Source organism: Mixophyes fleayi, chromosome 11, assembly GCF_038048845.1.
Source record: "Mixophyes fleayi isolate aMixFle1 chromosome 11, aMixFle1.hap1, whole genome shotgun sequence".
NCBI lineage: Eukaryota > Metazoa > Chordata > Amphibia > Anura > Limnodynastidae > Mixophyes > Mixophyes fleayi.
Window position 1 is genome coordinate 3,181,656 of NC_134412.1, and position 5,970 is coordinate 3,187,625.

The following is a 5,970-nucleotide window of genomic DNA, read 5'->3' on the forward strand; positions in this document are numbered from 1 at the left end:
TAAGAAAAGTGTGTATTCTGGCAATACCGCTAAGCTGGAAACGTCAGAACTGGGAGAGATACTGTATGCGAGGAATAAAGCAGAGGACTTAGTCGAAGGTGACACCAAGGAAATTGCAGAGTTACTGATGGTGATGGAGATTTATGGGGGGGTGGTGACTATGGGAGGAAGGGAGATGATCAACTTTGTTTTGGACATGTAAAATTTCGGAAGTGTTAAGACATCCATGTGCAAATAGCAAAGAGATAGTTGAACAAGATAGTAGAGAATTGGAGCGGTCAGGGGAGAAAATGTAGATTTGGGTGTCATCAGGATTAAGATGAATTTGGGGCTGAATAAGCATGTGAAGAGGTGTACCATGAGACAAGCAGAGGGGAGAGAACTTGATAGCGGGAGTGGAGGCGGAGGAGAAACTAAAGGAGCGATTCGATAGGCAGCAAGTGAACCATGGAAGAACAGCATCACAAAAGCCAATGGAGTGAAGGTTGTGCAGGAGAAGAGGTTGATCGACAATGTCCAAGGTGACAGAGAGGTGCAGGAGGATGTGTATGAAGAAGTGGCCTTTAGACGTCGTAATTAGATCTATGATCATTTTCGTGATGGCTGTCTCAGTGGAATGATGGTGCCAGACGCCCAATTTCAGAGAGTCCAGAACTAAGTGAGAGGAGAGAAAGGGAATCAGGCAGTTGAAAAGAAGCTGCCTGAGTAATTTAGAGACAAAGAGGTGGAGAGAAATAGAGCGATAGTTGGAGGGAGAGACTGAATCGAGACATCAGGGTATATTTACTAAACTGAAGGTGGAGATGTTGCCTATAGCAAACAATCAAATTCTATTTATTTACAAAATGACAGCTAGAATCGTATCGGTTGCTACCAGCAAAATCTCCATGTTTTCAAACCCGCAGTTTAGTAAATATACCCCATGGTTTTAATATGATTGGCGCATTGAGCGCATGTTTAAGGGAGGATGGATATGTGGCAGTGGAGAAGGTCATGATGAAGAGGTGAACTAGAGGTGGGCTTTCAGTTGGATAGAGGGAGTGGAGAAGTTGAGAAGAAATAAGGTCAAGGGTGGTCAGTTGTAGGGTAAGATGATGAGATGTGCGCAGTTTGTAGAAAATATGTAATCAGTGAGCGAACCAGGAAGACAAGCACAGAGGGGAGTATGGAGGAGAAGCTGATGGGGAGCTGGAGGGAGATGAGGAGCTTGGAGAGACGCGTGGTAGAAGTAGGAGAAATAGAGACTGCAGGTGCATAGTGAACTGATGCGAGAGATGTGGATAAATACATTTTGCAGGATTTTGGGAATTCCGACTTGAAATTTGGCTGCATTACGGTAAAAAGAATTTCTGGAGCTCTTCACAACTCTAATCCTCAGATGTGATAAACTCTGAAACTTTTACATATACTGTATATGAATGTCAGTAGTTCTATTGTAAAACAAGTTGTATTTTAAGTTTAGGTGTCCTTAAGGCTCGTCTCACACATTGTAATCCGGCTGCTGTGATTAGAGATAGGATCACTGTCCAAATTTGGCTTGGGACAAGATCTGGCTTTTGGCCAGATCACTAAACGTCACTGGGGCCTCTTAGTCTGGATGGGAAATGATTGCACACCAATGCTAGTTTACCAACATGAATATAAATTCACACTTCCTTAACCACAACATTTACTCAAACAAAATCTAAACAAAACAAGCCTTGCCCCACGGATCTGCGCGACCCAGCTAACAATTTAGGAAAACGCTGCCCTATCTGACCAACCATGCCCATTCTCTGGCAAAAGAACCAACCCACTTCCATGCATGCCCTGCTCTTTATGGGGTCTGTGAATCGGAACTGTCCCATGAAATAGGGACAGTAGGTTGATATGCATTTTGCACGTTTTCCTTGTGTAAAACATACCAACTCTGTGTCTGCAACTGGTAAATTTTGTTTAATTACCCGTCCAAGTTTTGTACCAAGGATTCAACAGGTGGGGACTATTTGCCCATAAAGATGACCTCTACTCCCTACAGATTCCCAATTTTGGTGACATGAGAGAAAAGATATATACACTAATCATTCATGTGAAGATCATTCATGGTCATAATAACACGGTAGAGTTCCGGCTGTCCCCTTCTGGGACACGAGCCAATCACAGCCACTTGTACAAAGGAAATAGAACAAGTTAAACATTTATGATAACACATTTGGCTCTAGCTGCCTATTCCAGGAGAACAGCTGCTACAGGGCTGGTGCAAAGAAACAAACAGCAACATGGTTATTTACAAAACTAGACCACAAGCGTTAACTTTATCAACGCAGGAAACCGCTGCAGACTCGGAGCAGACATTGTGTTATCCAGAAAATCAGGACTGTTGTGGGGTATGCTTAAACAACCTCCAGTGAGCAGATCAGAGAATCGGGCTCAGTGGGTACGAGCACCAACTATGAAAACAACAACAACCCTGACAAGTTTGCAGTCTAATCCTCGCCAGACCTCGAACTAGTCGCTTTCTGTGTAAATCATATTATACGTTCTGTACAAAGATGTGAAACTGAAAGAGCTTCATAATGTTTCATTTATTTGTAACAATGTAATCAACCTAACAAAGGGAAGGTTGTTATAAATACAACCACTGGGGCCAATTGATTTCCCTGTTTGTGCACTTGATACATTGTTACTTTCACGCCAGCCAGTTCTTCATCTTTTCATACCATTGAGGCTCAGAAAAGGACTTTTCACGTCTGTGTTGAGGGCGAAAAACTCTTCTACATGAATGGGAAAAGCAGCAGAGCAACAAGTGTGGGGTACAGCTGGGAACCAGCACCAGCTTGGAGCCTCAATGGAGAGTGGATGGTAAATACAACCTGCTCCCATCGCAGGGGCTACCAGCCCTTCCTGGTCCCTCTCCGGATGGGTCATGTGGTAATCAGAAATACTGGGACACCTGGAGTGGCCTCTTTGCCCCCACAGTGGTTCCCGTATAATGGGCTAAGGTGCCTAAGCCCACTGCCCATTATAACAAATAATTAATACCCATTTTCAGTTTATTTGAATTAAACTCGTCCCAACCCTTTGTTCTGTTCTATATTATAAATGAAATCTTCTTCCTTTGTTGTTGATTCATTATAATCCAATGTGAGGAAAACAAAAAAAAGCCATAAAGGACAATTAGAACCGCTCGCTACAAGCTACAGTATATCTGTGACCTGGAGTGACCAAGAATACCATTAGCTACTCAGCCAATCACAAGCGGTTTCCCACCCCAGCTGCTTGTGATTGGCTGAGCGGCTAAGGGAAGTCCAGGTCAATTCAAGTCGCAGTCAATCAGCGACAGGAGTTCATAGCGAGCAATTCCATTGAGTTTTATGGGTTTATGGGACATTGGGTTACAAAGGTAGAAGAATTTCCCATTATATTACCATGAAGAACGAAAGAAGAGTTTCATTTATAATAAAATGAATTTGTGAAGTGTTATCTTCAATTAATATTTATTTTTGCTATATTAGAACCATATGGCCCAGCATGCACTTGTGGTTAATAAGCACCAGCATGCCCTTCCAGTCAGTGGCTGCCATAGTATGCTGGGACATGTAGTTTCACAAGAGCGGTCAGTCGATCCTCAAACAGAGATTGAAGCAGTCACTTTTTGTCTTCTTGTAATATGACCTTGGGCAGAAAAAGAGAGAACAGAACTCTCCTGGAGCACAAAGCAAGGTGCACTGAATAAGCTCTATACTCTCTCCTCTTAGTCGACACATGAACCGTTTACAATGATATTATTTGGCACAGTGTATATAGTAACGATGCGGGGTCGGAATGTCACAGTCCATGGCGTCTCTATCCTCTCCGCACAATGACACAACATCAAACGCGGCGTTTCCCACTTTGCTGTCCGCAGGTACGTTCTGGCAGCTGGCTTTTCTCTTTTGGATGCTTTATTCCAAGCTCAGGAATATCTTGGCAGATCTAGAGACGGATTCAAAATCCAGCTTATAAAAAAACCCAAAACCAGAACACAACAAAGTGGATCCCAGCTGAGAAATGCAGCGAGGCGGAGGGAAGGCATCTTTCTGTCGGGCTTTGGAGGTTGTGCTCTTGGGATAAGTTCAGATGTAAGAGCGTTTTTAAACTACCTGCAGTGGGACGCAAATGACATCAAAAGCAAATCGCTCTTCAACGCAAAGCTCACGACAACGTGAGGTTCTGGGCCAGTCACACAAATTGCTCTGCATGAAAGACGAGGTTGTAGTTGGGAATCGTCAATCACAAAGCAAAAATAAAAATACAGCACTGTATCCAGAAAAGAGAGACTTGTGCGCTGAATGTGAATGTTGTAACTGTAGACCCCCATGGCGTCAGCAGTTGTCCCTTTGATTCTTAGAATAATATCATGTACCACAGCTTAAAAATGTGACTACCTGCAAATTATTACATCCAGACACGAGTGTTGTACAGCTCCGTGTGATGGATGGCTCCCCGGATCTACGTGCTGTCATTTAATCTCAATTAAAATGATAAATGAATAGAGTGCATTTTCTCTTTGGTAATTATTCTGCCTGGATGGACAGTGACTGATATGCACGTGGGTCCCTCCCGCCGCGTACTCTCACCTGCTTTACTTCCTGTAGAACACAACCTGACAACCGATAAGATCCAGCTTGTCCGCCATTTGTCGCAGCTCTGAAACGCCATCCTTGGAACGGCTTACACTGCGGTGATTAAGAGTCTGTCAGTCACAAGCAACACAAAACGGAGTTCTCCCAGCGTCGCCCATAAACATCGAAGCTCTCAGCTTTAGCCAACAGAAGGTTCAAGAAACTGGTGAAAACTAATTTTTTAAAAAATTGTAGCAAAACAACCCCTCTAAAATTATAAATGCAGAAAACCAGCCATGCCAGGCCATGTTATAGGTTATTATCCAACGCAAACAGCGAGAGTACCCATAGCAGCTTAGTTACTCAGAGCAATGAGAATAACTACTTTAGTGCATACATATAAACCAAATACAAATCAAGATACAGAGGCCACCCCATCCTCGAAGTTTGCTTCCCTGAGAAGCTGGAGACCCCGGGAAGCGCAGATTGAAAAGCTCTATATAAAACACACTAAGTGGACTTTAATTCTATTAAAACTCAGTAATCCAGAAATGTGTTACTAGTAAGTGTTACAGTCTATGTACATTACAAGACAACTTCTGTGCAGGTCAATATACAACTTCCCGTGTGTTGACCTTTCGTTCTTAACATCGAAAAGCTATTTGTTGCTTATTGAAGTGTAGCTTGTAGAAATTAGCACAATATTCCCCTCACGTCGGCCCCCTGCTCTCTGCCTATTCTCTGTATATTTCTTCCACCACTCTCCTGCTCTCGGTAAGCTTGGCTCCCGACAGGAAATAGCTGCTCCGTATCTCAACAGTGCGTTCATGTCCTTTTTTTTTACTGCCGCAACAACTGTAACACTGGCATATGGATTTTGGGTAACAAAACACAATATTTACCAGAGGTACAATGATCCATTGTTATGTTTCCATCAATCTAACAGAACATTTGTTTAATCACGTACAATCACATCAACAAATGACATATAGTGTATACTACAAATGAGTACTTGGCATTTTAAGAGGGGCTGCAGCAGCTTGTCACGTCTCAGATCTGTTTACTGGTCCCTTGTAGTAGATCAGCTCCATGAGAAGACTATGGAAAAACATTGAGAGCCCGATAAATCAAATGTAACGTGAGTTTTTGTTTTCCTTTAAATCGAGGATATGGGATATGCACATCTGTATTCAGCAAGGAGAGGATGTAAATGATACTTCTGGTGATGAATACGGGTCTAGGTCCGTTCTGCTCTAACGGACAATACTCTGCAGGATACGTCCAGTACATATGTGGAATATAAAGTACCAAAAGAACACACAAAAATAAAAATCTATTTAATAAATGTCACCTGGTAATAATATAATCATTAATGACAGAACATAAA